The sequence below is a fragment of the Phyllobates terribilis genome, unplaced genomic scaffold, assembly GCF_046119375.1.
Source record: "Phyllobates terribilis strain yellow unplaced genomic scaffold, ASM4611937v1 Scaffold_1__5_contigs__length_1240528914, whole genome shotgun sequence".
NCBI classification, from domain to species: domain Eukaryota; kingdom Metazoa; phylum Chordata; class Amphibia; order Anura; family Dendrobatidae; genus Phyllobates; species Phyllobates terribilis.
Window position 1 is genome coordinate 534,692,627 of NW_027362761.1, and position 15,808 is coordinate 534,708,434.

Consider the following 15,808-nt stretch of genomic DNA (forward strand, 5'->3'; position numbering starts at 1 on the left):
CTGGCCGCAGCTGAGTGAGTCACGACAGGGTGCCAGCAGAGGGTGGCAGCTGCAGAGCTCTAGCTGCCTGCCTGTTCCCGGCCGCAGCGACGTAGTGCTTGGGAGCAGCCGCCCCTATATGCAAATGATCAGGCTGCTGCTGCTGTGCATCTTGGACGGTTTTCCGCTTGAGCTCGGCCTGCCCTCTGGGGGACAGACGGGGCGTCAGCTGCGCCTTGAGCGCCCGGCGTCACCCACTCGGGGAGCGTCCGTGCAGGCGCCGCCGGGCCACACCACCCCTTACTTTTGGTGCACGAGACTCCGCGATGCTGGGGGGCTGCGCCAGAGGGGCGCTCGTCGGCCCGGCGGGCTCCAACTCATACTTACCTGGCAGGGGAGATACCATGATCACTAAGGTGGTTCTCCCAGGGTGAGGCTCATCCATTGCACTCCGGGTGTGCTGACCCCTGCGATTTCCCCAAATGCGGGAAACTCGACTGCATAATTTGTGGTAGTGGGGGACTGCGTTCGCGCTTTCCCCTGATTTCCTCCGGTCAATGACAGAACAGTGCTTTGGGAATGATGAGAAGCTCGGAGAGGTGGACGTGGCCTTTGGCTCCCCCTTGTGGGCCTACGCCGCCACCTTCTCCCTGCCCTGGCTAAGAAGGGACGAGTTGCTTGCTTCTTTGTTGGCTTGGGGCCTTTTGCCTTTGCTTTGTGCTTTGTTTGTTGGACTTGGCGCCCCCTGCCTGCTGCTGGGGATTGATCTGCTCGTTTGCATCTCATTCACTTGGTGACGACATGGCTCCCTCTGCTCTTCTGCAGGTGTCGGGACTAGCGCCCCAACATGCTGGATTTGCAGCGAACCAAAGGCATGCTTTGGAGCACACGAGGCAACGCCGTGTTCCAGGGAGAGCGCGAGCGGCCGAAAGCCTCCTCCTGCGCAGGCACGCTCAAGGGTGGCCACTTGCAGCGTCCCCATCTCGCGGCCGGAGCTGGAGTTGTGAGTGGCCCGCCGGTGCACAGCTGTCTGCCGTTCGGTCGGTCGACCCGAAGCAGCTGCTGGGCCTGCCCTTGAGCCTCCTCCACCGTGCGTCCTCCTGGCCGCAGCTGAGTGAGTCACGACAGGGTGCCAGCAGAGGGTGGCAGCTGCAGAGCTCTAGCTGCCTGCCTGTTCCCGGCCGCAGCGACGTAGTGCTTGGGAGCAGCCGCCCCTATATGCAAATGATCAGGCTGCTGCTGCTGTGCATCTTGGACGGTTTTCCGCTTGAGCTCGGCCTGCCCTCTGGGGGACAGACGGGGCGTCAGCTGCGCCTTGAGCGCCCGGCGTCACCCACTCGGGGAGCGTCCGTGCAGGCGCCGCCGGGCCACACCACCCCTTACTTTTGGTGCACGAGACTCCGCGATGCTGGGGGGCTGCGCCAGAGGGGCGCTCGTCGGCCCGGCGGGCTCCAACTCATACTTACCTGGCAGGGGAGATACCATGATCACTAAGGTGGTTCTCCCAGGGTGAGGCTCATCCATTGCACTCCGGGTGTGCTGACCCCTGCGATTTCCCCAAATGCGGGAAACTCGACTGCATAATTTGTGGTAGTGGGGGACTGCGTTCGCGCTTTCCCCTGATTTCCTCCGGTCAATGACAGAACAGTGCTTTGGGAATGATGAGAAGCTCGGAGAGGTGGACGTGGCCTTTGGCTCCCCCTTGTGGGCCTACGCCGCCACCTTCTCCCTGCCCTGGCTAAGAAGGGACGAGTTGCTTGCTTCTTTGTTGGCTTGGGGCCTTTTGCCTTTGCTTTGTGCTTTGTTTGTTGGACTTGGCGCCCCCTGCCTGCTGCTGGGGATTGATCTGCTCGTTTGCATCTCATTCACTTGGTGACGACATGGCTCCCTCTGCTCTTCTGCAGGTGTCGGGACTAGCGCCCCAACATGCTGGATTTGCAGCGAACCAAAGGCATGCTTTGGAGCACACGAGGCAACGCCGTGTTCCAGGGAGAGCGCGAGCGGCCGAAAGCCTCCTCCTGCGCAGGCACGCTCAAGGGTGGCCACTTGCAGCGTCCCCATCTCGCGGCCGGAGCTGGAGTTGTGAGTGGCCCGCCGGTGCACAGCTGTCTGCCGTTCGGTCGGTCGACCCGAAGCAGCTGCTGGGCCTGCCCTTGAGCCTCCTCCACCGTGCGTCCTCCTGGCCGCAGCTGAGTGAGTCACGACAGGGTGCCAGCAGAGGGTGGCAGCTGCAGAGCTCTAGCTGCCTGCCTGTTCCCGGCCGCAGCGACGTAGTGCTTGGGAGCAGCCGCCCCTATATGCAAATGATCAGGCTGCTGCTGCTGTGCATCTTGGACGGTTTTCCGCTTGAGCTCGGCCTGCCCTCTGGGGGACAGACGGGGCGTCAGCTGCGCCTTGAGCGCCCGGCGTCACCCACTCGGGGAGCGTCCGTGCAGGCGCCGCCGGGCCACACCACCCCTTACTTTTGGTGCACGAGACTCCGCGATGCTGGGGGGCTGCGCCAGAGGGGCGCTCGTCGGCCCGGCGGGCTCCAACTCATACTTACCTGGCAGGGGAGATACCATGATCACTAAGGTGGTTCTCCCAGGGTGAGGCTCATCCATTGCACTCCGGGTGTGCTGACCCCTGCGATTTCCCCAAATGCGGGAAACTCGACTGCATAATTTGTGGTAGTGGGGGACTGCGTTCGCGCTTTCCCCTGATTTCCTCCGGTCAATGACAGAACAGTGCTTTGGGAATGATGAGAAGCTCGGAGAGGTGGACGTGGCCTTTGGCTCCCCCTTGTGGGCCTACGCCGCCACCTTCTCCCTGCCCTGGCTAAGAAGGGACGAGTTGCTTGCTTCTTTGTTGGCTTGGGGCCTTTTGCCTTTGCTTTGTGCTTTGTTTGTTGGACTTGGCGCCCCCTGCCTGCTGCTGGGGATTGATCTGCTCGTTTGCATCTCATTCACTTGGTGACGACATGGCTCCCTCTGCTCTTCTGCAGGTGTCGGGACTAGCGCCCCAACATGCTGGATTTGCAGCGAACCAAAGGCATGCTTTGGAGCACACGAGGCAACGCCGTGTTCCAGGGAGAGCGCGAGCGGCCGAAAGCCTCCTCCTGCGCAGGCACGCTCAAGGGTGGCCACTTGCAGCGTCCCCATCTCGCGGCCGGAGCTGGAGTTGTGAGTGGCCCGCCGGTGCACAGCTGTCTGCCGTTCGGTCGGTCGACCCGAAGCAGCTGCTGGGCCTGCCCTTGAGCCTCCTCCACCGTGCGTCCTCCTGGCCGCAGCTGAGTGAGTCACGACAGGGTGCCAGCAGAGGGTGGCAGCTGCAGAGCTCTAGCTGCCTGCCTGTTCCCGGCCGCAGCGACGTAGTGCTTGGGAGCAGCCGCCCCTATATGCAAATGATCAGGCTGCTGCTGCTGTGCATCTTGGACGGTTTTCCGCTTGAGCTCGGCCTGCCCTCTGGGGGACAGACGGGGCGTCAGCTGCGCCTTGAGCGCCCGGCGTCACCCACTCGGGGAGCGTCCGTGCAGGCGCCGCCGGGCCACACCACCCCTTACTTTTGGTGCACGAGACTCCGCGATGCTGGGGGGCTGCGCCAGAGGGGCGCTCGTCGGCCCGGCGGGCTCCAACTCATACTTACCTGGCAGGGGAGATACCATGATCACTAAGGTGGTTCTCCCAGGGTGAGGCTCATCCATTGCACTCCGGGTGTGCTGACCCCTGCGATTTCCCCAAATGCGGGAAACTCGACTGCATAATTTGTGGTAGTGGGGGACTGCGTTCGCGCTTTCCCCTGATTTCCTCCGGTCAATGACAGAACAGTGCTTTGGGAATGATGAGAAGCTCGGAGAGGTGGACGTGGCCTTTGGCTCCCCCTTGTGGGCCTACGCCGCCACCTTCTCCCTGCCCTGGCTAAGAAGGGACGAGTTGCTTGCTTCTTTGTTGGCTTGGGGCCTTTTGCCTTTGCTTTGTGCTTTGTTTGTTGGACTTGGCGCCCCCTGCCTGCTGCTGGGGATTGATCTGCTCGTTTGCATCTCATTCACTTGGTGACGACATGGCTCCCTCTGCTCTTCTGCAGGTGTCGGGACTAGCGCCCCAACATGCTGGATTTGCAGCGAACCAAAGGCATGCTTTGGAGCACACGAGGCAACGCCGTGTTCCAGGGAGAGCGCGAGCGGCCGAAAGCCTCCTCCTGCGCAGGCACGCTCAAGGGTGGCCACTTGCAGCGTCCCCATCTCGCGGCCGGAGCTGGAGTTGTGAGTGGCCCGCCGGTGCACAGCTGTCTGCCGTTCGGTCGGTCGACCCGAAGCAGCTGCTGGGCCTGCCCTTGAGCCTCCTCCACCGTGCGTCCTCCTGGCCGCAGCTGAGTGAGTCACGACAGGGTGCCAGCAGAGGGTGGCAGCTGCAGAGCTCTAGCTGCCTGCCTGTTCCCGGCCGCAGCGACGTAGTGCTTGGGAGCAGCCGCCCCTATATGCAAATGATCAGGCTGCTGCTGCTGTGCATCTTGGACGGTTTTCCGCTTGAGCTCGGCCTGCCCTCTGGGGGACAGACGGGGCGTCAGCTGCGCCTTGAGCGCCCGGCGTCACCCACTCGGGGAGCGTCCGTGCAGGCGCCGCCGGGCCGCACCACCCCTTACTTTTGGTGCACGAGACTCCGCGATGCTGGGGGGCTGCGCCAGAGGGGCGCTCGTCGGCCCGGCGGGCTCCAACTCATACTTACCTGGCAGGGGAGATACCATGATCACTAAGGTGGTTCTCCCAGGGTGAGGCTCATCCATTGCACTCCGGGTGTGCTGACCCCTGCGATTTCCCCAAATGCGGGAAACTCGACTGCATAATTTGTGGTAGTGGGGGACTGCGTTCGCGCTTTCCCCTGATTTCCTCCGGTCAATGACAGAACAGTGCTTTAGGAATGATGAGAAGCTCGGAGAGGTGGACGTGGCCTTTGGCTCCCCCTTGTGGGCCTACGCCGCCACCTTCTCCCTGCCCTGGCTAAGAAGGGACGAGTTGCTTGCTTTTTTGTTGGCTTGGGGCCTTTTGCCTTTGCTTTGTGCTTTGTTTGTTGGACTTGGCGCCCCCTGCCTGCTGCTGGGGATTGATCTGCTCGTTTGCATCTCATTCACTTGGTGACGACATGGCTCCCTCTGCTCTTCTGCAGGTGTCGGGACTAGCGCCCCAACATGCTGGATTTGCAGCGAACCAAAGGCATGCTTTGGAGCACACGAGGCAACGCCGTGTTCCAGGGAGAGCGCGAGCGGCCGAAAGCCTCCTCCTGCGCAGGCACGCTCAAGGGTGGCCACTTGCAGCGTCCCCATCTCGCGGCCGGAGCTGGAGTTGTGAGTGGCCCGCCGGTGCACAGCTGTCTGCCGTTCGGTCGGTCGACCCGAAGCAGCTGCTGGGCCTGCCCTTGAGCCTCCTCCACCGTGCGTCCTCCTGGCCGCAGCTGAGTGAGTCACGACAGGGTGCCAGCAGAGGGTGGCAGCTGCAGAGCTCTAGCTGCCTGCCTGTTCCCGGCCGCAGCGACGTAGTGCTTGGGAGCAGCCGCCCCTATATGCAAATGATCAGGCTGCTGCTGCTGTGCATCTTGGACGGTTTTCCGCTTGAGCTCGGCCTGCCCTCTGGGGGACGGACGGGGCGTCAGCTGCGCCTTGAGCGCCCGGCGTCACCCACTCGGGGAGCGTCCGTGCAGGCGCCGCCGGGCCACACCACCCCTTACTTTTGGTGCACGAGACTCCGCGATGCTGGGGGGCTGCGCCAGAGGGGCGCTCGTCGGCCCGGCGGGCTCCAACTCATACTTACCTGGCAGGGGAGATACCATGATCACTAAGGTGGTTCTCCCAGGGTGAGGCTCATCCATTGCACTCCGGGTGTGCTGACCCCTGCGATTTCCCCAAATGCGGGAAACTCGACTGCATAATTTGTGGTAGTGGGCGACTGCGTTCGCGCTTTCCCCTGATTTCCTCCGGTCAATGACAGAACAGTGCTTTGGGAATGATGAGAAGTTCGGAGAGGTGGACGTGGCCTTTGGCTCCCCCTTGTGGGCCTACGCCGCCACCTTCTCCCTGCCCTGGCTAAGAAGGGACGAGTTGCTTGCTTTTTTGTTGGCTTGGGGCCTTTTGCCTTTGCTTTGTGCTTTGTTTGTTGGACTTGGCGCCCCCTGCCTGCTGCTGGGGATTGATCTGCTCGTTTGCATCTCATTCACTTGGTGACGACATGGCTCCCTCTGCTCTTCTGCAGGTGTCGGGACTAGCGCCCCAACATGCTGGATTTGCAGCGAACCAAAGGCATGCTTTGGAGCACACGAGGCAACGCCGTGTTCCAGGGAGAGCGCGAGCGGCCGAAAGCCTCCTCCTGCGCAGGCACGCTCAAGGGTGGCCACTTGCAGCGTCCCCATCTCGCGGCCGGAGCTGGAGTTGTGAGTGGCCCGCCGGTGCACAGCTGTCTGCCGTTCGGTCGGTCGACCCGAAGCAGCTGCTGGGCCTGCCCTTGAGCCTCCTCCACCGTGCGTCCTCCTGGCCGCAGCTGAGTGAGTCACGACAGGGTGCCAGCAGAGGGTGGCAGCTGCAGAGCTCTAGCTGCCTGCCTGTTCCCGGCCGCAGCGACGTAGTGCTTGGGAGCAGCCGCCCCTATATGCAAATGATCAGGCTGCTGCTGCTGTGCATCTTGGACGGTTTTCCGCTTGAGCTCGGCCTGCCCTCTGGGGGACAGACGGGGCGTCAGCTGCGCCTTGAGCGCCCGGCGTCACCCACTCGGGGAGCGTCCGTGCAGGCGCCGCCGGGCCACACCACCCCTTACTTTTGGTGCACGAGACTCCGCGATGCTGGGGGGCTGCGCCAGAGGGGCGCTCGTCGGCCCGGCGGGCTCCAACTCATACTTACCTGGCAGGGGAGATACCATGATCACTAAGGTGGTTCTCCCAGGGTGAGGCTCATCCATTGCACTCCGGGTGTGCTGACCCCTGCGATTTCCCCAAATGCGGGAAACTCGACTGCATAATTTGTGGTAGTGGGGGACTGCGTTCGCGCTTTCCCCTGATTTCCTCCGGTCAATGACAGAACAGTGCTTTGGGAATGATGAGAAGCTCGGAGAGGTGGACGTGGCCTTTGGCTCCCCCTTGTGGGCCTACGCCGCCACCTTCTCCCTGCCCTGGCTAAGAAGGGACGAGTTGCTTGCTTCTTTGTTGGCTTGGGGCCTTTTGCCTTTGCTTTGTGCTTTGTTTGTTGGACTTGGCGCCCCCTGCCTGCTGCTGGGGATTGATCTGCTCGTTTGCATCTCATTCACTTGGTGACGACATGGCTCCCTCTGCTCTTCTGCAGGTGTCGGGACTAGCGCCCCAACATGCTGGATTTGCAGCGAACCAAAGGCATGCTTTGGAGCACACGAGGCAACGCCGTGTTCCAGGGAGAGCGCGAGCGGCCGAAAGCCTCCTCCTGCGCAGGCACGCTCAAGGGTGGCCACTTGCAGCGTCCCCATCTCGCGGCCGGAGCTGGAGTTGTGAGTGGCCCGCCGGTGCACAGCTGTCTGCCGTTCGGTCGGTCGACCCGAAGCAGCTGCTGGGCCTGCCCTTGAGCCTCCTCCACCGTGCGTCCTCCTGGCCGCAGCTGAGTGAGTCACGACAGGGTGCCAGCAGAGGGTGGCAGCTGCAGAGCTCTAGCTGCCTGCCTGTTCCCGGCCGCAGCGACGTAGTGCTTGGGAGCAGCCGCCCCTATATGCAAATGATCAGGCTGCTGCTGCTGTGCATCTTGGACGGTTTTCCGCTTGAGCTCGGCCTGCCCTCTGGGGGACAGACGGGGCGTCAGCTGCGCCTTGAGCGCCCGGCGTCACCCACTCGGGGAGCGTCCGTGCAGGCGCCGCCGGGCCACACCACCCCTTACTTTTGGTGCACGAGACTCCGCGATGCTGGGGGGCTGCGCCAGAGGGGCGCTCGTCGGCCCGGCGGGCTCCAACTCATACTTACCTGGCAGGGGAGATACCATGATCACTAAGGTGGTTCTCCCAGGGTGAGGCTCATCCATTGCACTCCGGGTGTGCTGACCCCTGCGATTTCCCCAAATGCGGGAAACTCGACTGCATAATTTGTGGTAGTGGGGGACTGCGTTCGCGCTTTCCCCTGATTTCCTCCGGTCAATGACAGAACAGTGCTTTGGGAATGATGAGAAGCTCGGAGAGGTGGACGTGGCCTTTGGCTCCCCCTTGTGGGCCTACGCCGCCACCTTCTCCCTGCCCTGGCTAAGAAGGGACGAGTTGCTTGCTTCTTTGTTGGCTTGGGGCCTTTTGCCTTTGCTTTGTGCTTTGTTTGTTGGACTTGGCGCCCCCTGCCTGCTGCTGGGGATTGATCTGCTCGTTTGCATCTCATTCACTTGGTGACGACATGGCTCCCTCTGCTCTTCTGCAGGTGTCGGGACTAGCGCCCCAACATGCTGGATTTGCAGCGAACCAAAGGCATGCTTTGGAGCACACGAGGCAACGCCGTGTTCCAGGGAGAGCGCGAGCGGCCGAAAGCCTCCTCCTGCGCAGGCACGCTCAAGGGTGGCCACTTGCAGCGTCCCCATCTCGCGGCCGGAGCTGGAGTTGTGAGTGGCCCGCCGGTGCACAGCTGTCTGCCGTTCGGTCGGTCGACCCGAAGCAGCTGCTGGGCCTGCCCTTGAGCCTCCTCCACCGTGCGTCCTCCTGGCCGCAGCTGAGTGAGTCACGACAGGGTGCCAGCAGAGGGTGGCAGCTGCAGAGCTCTAGCTGCCTGCCTGTTCCCGGCCGCAGCGACGTAGTGCTTGGGAGCAGCCGCCCCTATATGCAAATGATCAGGCTGCTGCTGCTGTGCATCTTGGACGGTTTTCCGCTTGAGCTCGGCCTGCCCTCTGGGGGACAGACGGGGCGTCAGCTGCGCCTTGAGCGCCCGGCGTCACCCACTCGGGGAGCGTCCGTGCAGGCGCCGCCGGGCCACACCACCCCTTACTTTTGGTGCACGAGACTCCGCGATGCTGGGGGGCTGCGCCAGAGGGGCGCTCGTCGGCCCGGCGGGCTCCAACTCATACTTACCTGGCAGGGGAGATACCATGATCACTAAGGTGGTTCTCCCAGGGTGAGGCTCATCCATTGCACTCCGGGTGTGCTGACCCCTGCGATTTCCCCAAATGCGGGAAACTCGACTGCATAATTTGTGGTAGTGGGGGACTGCGTTCGCGCTTTCCCCTGATTTCCTCCGGTCAATGACAGAACAGTGCTTTGGGAATGATGAGAAGCTCGGAGAGGTGGACGTGGCCTTTGGCTCCCCCTTGTGGGCCTACGCCGCCACCTTCTCCCTGCCCTGGCTAAGAAGGGACGAGTTGCTTGCTTCTTTGTTGGCTTGGGGCCTTTTGCCTTTGCTTTGTGCTTTGTTTGTTGGACTTGGCGCCCCCTGCCTGCTGCTGGGGATTGATCTGCTCGTTTGCATCTCATTCACTTGGTGACGACATGGCTCCCTCTGCTCTTCTGCAGGTGTCGGGACTAGCGCCCCAACATGCTGGATTTGCAGCGAACCAAAGGCATGCTTTGGAGCACACGAGGCAACGCCGTGTTCCAGGGAGAGCGCGAGCGGCCGAAAGCCTCCTCCTGCGCAGGCACGCTCAAGGGTGGCCACTTGCAGCGTCCCCATCTCGCGGCCGGAGCTGGAGTTGTGAGTGGCCCGCCGGTGCACAGCTGTCTGCCGTTCGGTCGGTCGACCCGAAGCAGCTGCTGGGCCTGCCCTTGAGCCTCCTCCACCGTGCGTCCTCCTGGCCGCAGCTGAGTGAGTCACGACAGGGTGCCAGCAGAGGGTGGCAGCTGCAGAGCTCTAGCTGCCTGCCTGTTCCCGGCCGCAGCGACGTAGTGCTTGGGAGCAGCCGCCCCTATATGCAAATGATCAGGCTGCTGCTGCTGTGCATCTTGGACGGTTTTCCGCTTGAGCTCGGCCTGCCCTCTGGGGGACAGACGGGGCGTCAGCTGCGCCTTGAGCGCCCGGCGTCACCCACTCGGGGAGCGTCCGTGCAGGCGCCGCCGGGCCGCACCACCCCTTACTTTTGGTGCACGAGACTCCGCGATGCTGGGGGGCTGCGCCAGAGGGGCGCTCGTCGGCCCGGCGGGCTCCAACTCATACTTACCTGGCAGGGGAGATACCATGATCACTAAGGTGGTTCTCCCAGGGTGAGGCTCATCCATTGCACTCCGGGTGTGCTGACCCCTGCGATTTCCCCAAATGCGGGAAACTCGACTGCATAATTTGTGGTAGTGGGGGACTGCGTTCGCGCTTTCCCCTGATTTCCTCCGGTCAATGACAGAACAGTGCTTTAGGAATGATGAGAAGCTCGGAGAGGTGGACGTGGCCTTTGGCTCCCCCTTGTGGGCCTACGCCGCCACCTTCTCCCTGCCCTGGCTAAGAAGGGACGAGTTGCTTGCTTTTTTGTTGGCTTGGGGCCTTTTGCCTTTGCTTTGTGCTTTGTTTGTTGGACTTGGCGCCCCCTGCCTGCTGCTGGGGATTGATCTGCTCGTTTGCATCTCATTCACTTGGTGACGACATGGCTCCCTCTGCTCTTCTGCAGGTGTCGGGACTAGCGCCCCAACATGCTGGATTTGCAGCGAACCAAAGGCATGCTTTGGAGCACACGAGGCAACGCCGTGTTCCAGGGAGAGCGCGAGCGGCCGAAAGCCTCCTCCTGCGCAGGCACGCTCAAGGGTGGCCACTTGCAGCGTCCCCATCTCGCGGCCGGAGCTGGAGTTGTGAGTGGCCCGCCGGTGCACAGCTGTCTGCCGTTCGGTCGGTCGACCCGAAGCAGCTGCTGGGCCTGCCCTTGAGCCTCCTCCACCGTGCGTCCTCCTGGCCGCAGCTGAGTGAGTCACGACAGGGTGCCAGCAGAGGGTGGCAGCTGCAGAGCTCTAGCTGCCTGCCTGTTCCCGGCCGCAGCGACGTAGTGCTTGGGAGCAGCCGCCCCTATATGCAAATGATCAGGCTGCTGCTGCTGTGCATCTTGGACGGTTTTCCGCTTGAGCTCGGCCTGCCCTCTGGGGGACGGACGGGGCGTCAGCTGCGCCTTGAGCGCCCGGCGTCACCCACTCGGGGAGCGTCCGTGCAGGCGCCGCCGGGCCACACCACCCCTTACTTTTGGTGCACGAGACTCCGCGATGCTGGGGGGCTGCGCCAGAGGGGCGCTCGTCGGCCCGGCGGGCTCCAACTCATACTTACCTGGCAGGGGAGATACCATGATCACTAAGGTGGTTCTCCCAGGGTGAGGCTCATCCATTGCACTCCGGGTGTGCTGACCCCTGCGATTTCCCCAAATGCGGGAAACTCGACTGCATAATTTGTGGTAGTGGGCGACTGCGTTCGCGCTTTCCCCTGATTTCCTCCGGTCAATGACAGAACAGTGCTTTGGGAATGATGAGAAGTTCGGAGAGGTGGACGTGGCCTTTGGCTCCCCCTTGTGGGCCTACGCCGCCACCTTCTCCCTGCCCTGGCTAAGAAGGGACGAGTTGCTTGCTTTTTTGTTGGCTTGGGGCCTTTTGCCTTTGCTTTGTGCTTTGTTTGTTGGACTTGGCGCCCCCTGCCTGCTGCTGGGGATTGATCTGCTCGTTTGCATCTCATTCACTTGGTGACGACATGGCTCCCTCTGCTCTTCTGCAGGTGTCGGGACTAGCGCCCCAACATGCTGGATTTGCAGCGAACCAAAGGCATGCTTTGGAGCACACGAGGCAACGCCGTGTTCCAGGGAGAGCGCGAGCGGCCGAAAGCCTCCTCCTGCGCAGGCACGCTCAAGGGTGGCCACTTGCAGCGTCCCCATCTCGCGGCCGGAGCTGGAGTTGTGAGTGGCCCGCCGGTGCACAGCTGTCTGCCGTTCGGTCGGTCGACCCGAAGCAGCTGCTGGGCCTGCCCTTGAGCCTCCTCCACCGTGCGTCCTCCTGGCCGCAGCTGAGTGAGTCACGACAGGGTGCCAGCAGAGGGTGGCAGCTGCAGAGCTCTAGCTGCCTGCCTGTTCCCGGCCGCAGCGACGTAGTGCTTGGGAGCAGCCGCCCCTATATGCAAATGATCAGGCTGCTGCTGCTGTGCATCTTGGACGGTTTTCCGCTTGAGCTCGGCCTGCCCTCTGGGGGACAGACGGGGCGTCAGCTGCGCCTTGAGCGCCCGGCGTCACCCACTCGGGGAGCGTCCGTGCAGGCGCCGCCGGGCCACACCACCCCTTACTTTTGGTGCACGAGACTCCGCGATGCTGGGGGGCTGCGCCAGAGGGGCGCTCGTCGGCCCGGCGGGCTCCAACTCATACTTACCTGGCAGGGGAGATACCATGATCACTAAGGTGGTTCTCCCAGGGTGAGGCTCATCCATTGCACTCCGGGTGTGCTGACCCCTGCGATTTCCCCAAATGCGGGAAACTCGACTGCATAATTTGTGGTAGTGGGGGACTGCGTTCGCGCTTTCCCCTGATTTCCTCCGGTCAATGACAGAACAGTGCTTTGGGAATGATGAGAAGCTCGGAGAGGTGGACGTGGCCTTTGGCTCCCCCTTGTGGGCCTACGCCGCCACCTTCTCCCTGCCCTGGCTAAGAAGGGACGAGTTGCTTGCTTCTTTGTTGGCTTGGGGCCTTTTGCCTTTGCTTTGTGCTTTGTTTGTTGGACTTGGCGCCCCCTGCCTGCTGCTGGGGATTGATCTGCTCGTTTGCATCTCATTCACTTGGTGACGACATGGCTCCCTCTGCTCTTCTGCAGGTGTCGGGACTAGCGCCCCAACATGCTGGATTTGCAGCGAACCAAAGGCATGCTTTGGAGCACACGAGGCAACGCCGTGTTCCAGGGAGAGCGCGAGCGGCCGAAAGCCTCCTCCTGCGCAGGCACGCTCAAGGGTGGCCACTTGCAGCGTCCCCATCTCGCGGCCGGAGCTGGAGTTGTGAGTGGCCCGCCGGTGCACAGCTGTCTGCCGTTCGGTCGGTCGACCCGAAGCAGCTGCTGGGCCTGCCCTTGAGCCTCCTCCACCGTGCGTCCTCCTGGCCGCAGCTGAGTGAGTCACGACAGGGTGCCAGCAGAGGGTGGCAGCTGCAGAGCTCTAGCTGCCTGCCTGTTCCCGGCCGCAGCGACGTAGTGCTTGGGAGCAGCCGCCCCTATATGCAAATGATCAGGCTGCTGCTGCTGTGCATCTTGGACGGTTTTCCGCTTGAGCTCGGCCTGCCCTCTGGGGGACAGACGGGGCGTCAGCTGCGCCTTGAGCGCCCGGCGTCACCCACTCGGGGAGCGTCCGTGCAGGCGCCGCCGGGCCACACCACCCCTTACTTTTGGTGCACGAGACTCCGCGATGCTGGGGGGCTGCGCCAGAGGGGCGCTCGTCGGCCCGGCGGGCTCCAACTCATACTTACCTGGCAGGGGAGATACCATGATCACTAAGGTGGTTCTCCCAGGGTGAGGCTCATCCATTGCACTCCGGGTGTGCTGACCCCTGCGATTTCCCCAAATGCGGGAAACTCGACTGCATAATTTGTGGTAGTGGGGGACTGCGTTCGCGCTTTCCCCTGATTTCCTCCGGTCAATGACAGAACAGTGCTTTGGGAATGATGAGAAGCTCGGAGAGGTGGACGTGGCCTTTGGCTCCCCCTTGTGGGCCTACGCCGCCACCTTCTCCCTGCCCTGGCTAAGAAGGGACGAGTTGCTTGCTTCTTTGTTGGCTTGGGGCCTTTTGCCTTTGCTTTGTGCTTTGTTTGTTGGACTTGGCGCCCCCTGCCTGCTGCTGGGGATTGATCTGCTCGTTTGCATCTCATTCACTTGGTGACGACATGGCTCCCTCTGCTCTTCTGCAGGTGTCGGGACTAGCGCCCCAACATGCTGGATTTGCAGCGAACCAAAGGCATGCTTTGGAGCACACGAGGCAACGCCGTGTTCCAGGGAGAGCGCGAGCGGCCGAAAGCCTCCTCCTGCGCAGGCACGCTCAAGGGTGGCCACTTGCAGCGTCCCCATCTCGCGGCCGGAGCTGGAGTTGTGAGTGGCCCGCCGGTGCACAGCTGTCTGCCGTTCGGTCGGTCGACCCGAAGCAGCTGCTGGGCCTGCCCTTGAGCCTCCTCCACCGTGCGTCCTCCTGGCCGCAGCTGAGTGAGTCACGACAGGGTGCCAGCAGAGGGTGGCAGCTGCAGAGCTCTAGCTGCCTGCCTGTTCCCGGCCGCAGCGACGTAGTGCTTGGGAGCAGCCGCCCCTATATGCAAATGATCAGGCTGCTGCTGCTGTGCATCTTGGACGGTTTTCCGCTTGAGCTCGGCCTGCCCTCTGGGGGACAGACGGGGCGTCAGCTGCGCCTTGAGCGCCCGGCGTCACCCACTCGGGGAGCGTCCGTGCAGGCGCCGCCGGGCCACACCACCCCTTACTTTTGGTGCACGAGACTCCGCGATGCTGGGGGGCTGCGCCAGAGGGGCGCTCGTCGGCCCGGCGGGCTCCAACTCATACTTACCTGGCAGGGGAGATACCATGATCACTAAGGTGGTTCTCCCAGGGTGAGGCTCATCCATTGCACTCCGGGTGTGCTGACCCCTGCGATTTCCCCAAATGCGGGAAACTCGACTGCATAATTTGTGGTAGTGGGGGACTGCGTTCGCGCTTTCCCCTGATTTCCTCCGGTCAATGACAGAACAGTGCTTTGGGAATGATGAGAAGCTCGGAGAGGTGGACGTGGCCTTTGGCTCCCCCTTGTGGGCCTACGCCGCCACCTTCTCCCTGCCCTGGCTAAGAAGGGACGAGTTGCTTGCTTCTTTGTTGGCTTGGGGCCTTTTGCCTTTGCTTTGTGCTTTGTTTGTTGGACTTGGCGCCCCCTGCCTGCTGCTGGGGATTGATCTGCTCGTTTGCATCTCATTCACTTGGTGACGACATGGCTCCCTCTGCTCTTCTGCAGGTGTCGGGACTAGCGCCCCAACATGCTGGATTTGCAGCGAACCAAAGGCATGCTTTGGAGCACACGAGGCAACGCCGTGTTCCAGGGAGAGCGCGAGCGGCCGAAAGCCTCCTCCTGCGCAGGCACGCTCAAGGGTGGCCACTTGCAGCGTCCCCATCTCGCGGCCGGAGCTGGAGTTGTGAGTGGCCCGCCGGTGCACAGCTGTCTGCCGTTCGGTCGGTCGACCCGAAGCAGCTGCTGGGCCTGCCCTTGAGCCTCCTCCACCGTGCGTCCTCCTGGCCGCAGCTGAGTGAGTCACGACAGGGTGCCAGCAGAGGGTGGCAGCTGCAGAGCTCTAGCTGCCTGCCTGTTCCCGGCCGCAGCGACGTAGTGCTTGGGAGCAGCCGCCCCTATATGCAAATGATCAGGCTGCTGCTGCTGTGCATCTTGGACGGTTTTCCGCTTGAGCTCGGCCTGCCCTCTGGGGGACAGACGGGGCGTCAGCTGCGCCTTGAGCGCCCGGCGTCACCCACTCGGGGAGCGTCCGTGCAGGCGCCGCCGGGCCGCACCACCCCTTACTTTTGGTGCACGAGACTCCGCGATGCTGGGGGGCTGCGCCAGAGGGGCGCTCGTCGGCCCGGCGGGCTCCAACTCATACTTACCTGGCAGGGGAGATACCATGATCACTAAGGTGGTTCTCCCAGGGTGAGGCTCATCCATTGCACTCCGGGTGTGCTGACCCCTGCGATTTCCCCAAATGCGGGAAACTCGACTGCATAATTTGTGGTAGTGGGGGACTGCGTTCGCGCTTTCCCCTGATTTCCTCCGGTCAATGACAGAACAGTGCTTTAGGAATGATGAGAAGCTCGGAGAGGTGGACGTGGCCTTTGGCTCCCCCTTGTGGGCCTACGCCGCCACCTTCTCCCTGCCCTGGCTAAGAAGGGACGAGTTGCTTGCTTTTTTGTTGGCTTGGGGCCTTTTGCCTTTGCTTTGTGCTT

The 15,808-nt window shown here is 62.6% G+C and overlaps 15 non-coding genes across 15 annotated transcripts; all 15 read left to right on the forward strand.

The window, feature by feature from the left end:
- The first annotated feature begins 358 nt into the window (after positions 1–358).
- On the forward strand, positions 359–522 carry LOC141173936 (U1 spliceosomal RNA). Its single transcript, XR_012252723.1, has one exon. It is a non-coding gene; the product is annotated as a U1 spliceosomal RNA (small nuclear RNA).
- Positions 523–1,437: 915 nt separating this feature from the next.
- Positions 1,438–1,601, forward strand: LOC141173942 (U1 spliceosomal RNA). Its single transcript, XR_012252724.1, has one exon. It is a non-coding gene; the product is annotated as a U1 spliceosomal RNA (small nuclear RNA).
- Positions 1,602–2,516: 915 nt separating this feature from the next.
- Positions 2,517–2,680, forward strand: LOC141173948 (U1 spliceosomal RNA). The gene has a single exon (XR_012252725.1). It is a non-coding gene; the product is annotated as a U1 spliceosomal RNA (small nuclear RNA).
- Positions 2,681–3,595: 915 nt separating this feature from the next.
- LOC141173953 (U1 spliceosomal RNA) lies at positions 3,596–3,759 on the forward strand. The gene has a single exon (XR_012252727.1). It is a non-coding gene; the product is annotated as a U1 spliceosomal RNA (small nuclear RNA).
- A 915-nt stretch (positions 3,760–4,674) lies between these two features.
- On the forward strand, positions 4,675–4,838 carry LOC141173958 (U1 spliceosomal RNA). Its single transcript, XR_012252729.1, has one exon. It is a non-coding gene; the product is annotated as a U1 spliceosomal RNA (small nuclear RNA).
- Positions 4,839–5,753: 915 nt separating this feature from the next.
- LOC141174441 (U1 spliceosomal RNA) lies at positions 5,754–5,917 on the forward strand. The gene has a single exon (XR_012252881.1). It is a non-coding gene; the product is annotated as a U1 spliceosomal RNA (small nuclear RNA).
- Positions 5,918–6,832: 915 nt separating this feature from the next.
- Positions 6,833–6,996, forward strand: LOC141173963 (U1 spliceosomal RNA). Its single transcript, XR_012252731.1, has one exon. It is a non-coding gene; the product is annotated as a U1 spliceosomal RNA (small nuclear RNA).
- A 915-nt stretch (positions 6,997–7,911) lies between these two features.
- Positions 7,912–8,075, forward strand: LOC141173967 (U1 spliceosomal RNA). The gene has a single exon (XR_012252732.1). It is a non-coding gene; the product is annotated as a U1 spliceosomal RNA (small nuclear RNA).
- A 915-nt stretch (positions 8,076–8,990) lies between these two features.
- Positions 8,991–9,154, forward strand: LOC141173972 (U1 spliceosomal RNA). Its single transcript, XR_012252734.1, has one exon. It is a non-coding gene; the product is annotated as a U1 spliceosomal RNA (small nuclear RNA).
- A 915-nt stretch (positions 9,155–10,069) lies between these two features.
- On the forward strand, positions 10,070–10,233 carry LOC141173977 (U1 spliceosomal RNA). The gene has a single exon (XR_012252735.1). It is a non-coding gene; the product is annotated as a U1 spliceosomal RNA (small nuclear RNA).
- A 915-nt stretch (positions 10,234–11,148) lies between these two features.
- Positions 11,149–11,312, forward strand: LOC141174445 (U1 spliceosomal RNA). Its single transcript, XR_012252882.1, has one exon. It is a non-coding gene; the product is annotated as a U1 spliceosomal RNA (small nuclear RNA).
- Positions 11,313–12,227: 915 nt separating this feature from the next.
- Positions 12,228–12,391, forward strand: LOC141173981 (U1 spliceosomal RNA). The gene has a single exon (XR_012252736.1). It is a non-coding gene; the product is annotated as a U1 spliceosomal RNA (small nuclear RNA).
- A 915-nt stretch (positions 12,392–13,306) lies between these two features.
- On the forward strand, positions 13,307–13,470 carry LOC141173983 (U1 spliceosomal RNA). Its single transcript, XR_012252737.1, has one exon. It is a non-coding gene; the product is annotated as a U1 spliceosomal RNA (small nuclear RNA).
- A 915-nt stretch (positions 13,471–14,385) lies between these two features.
- Positions 14,386–14,549, forward strand: LOC141173989 (U1 spliceosomal RNA). Its single transcript, XR_012252738.1, has one exon. It is a non-coding gene; the product is annotated as a U1 spliceosomal RNA (small nuclear RNA).
- A 915-nt stretch (positions 14,550–15,464) lies between these two features.
- Positions 15,465–15,628, forward strand: LOC141173993 (U1 spliceosomal RNA). Its single transcript, XR_012252739.1, has one exon. It is a non-coding gene; the product is annotated as a U1 spliceosomal RNA (small nuclear RNA).
- The last annotated feature ends 180 nt before the right edge of the window (positions 15,629–15,808 follow it).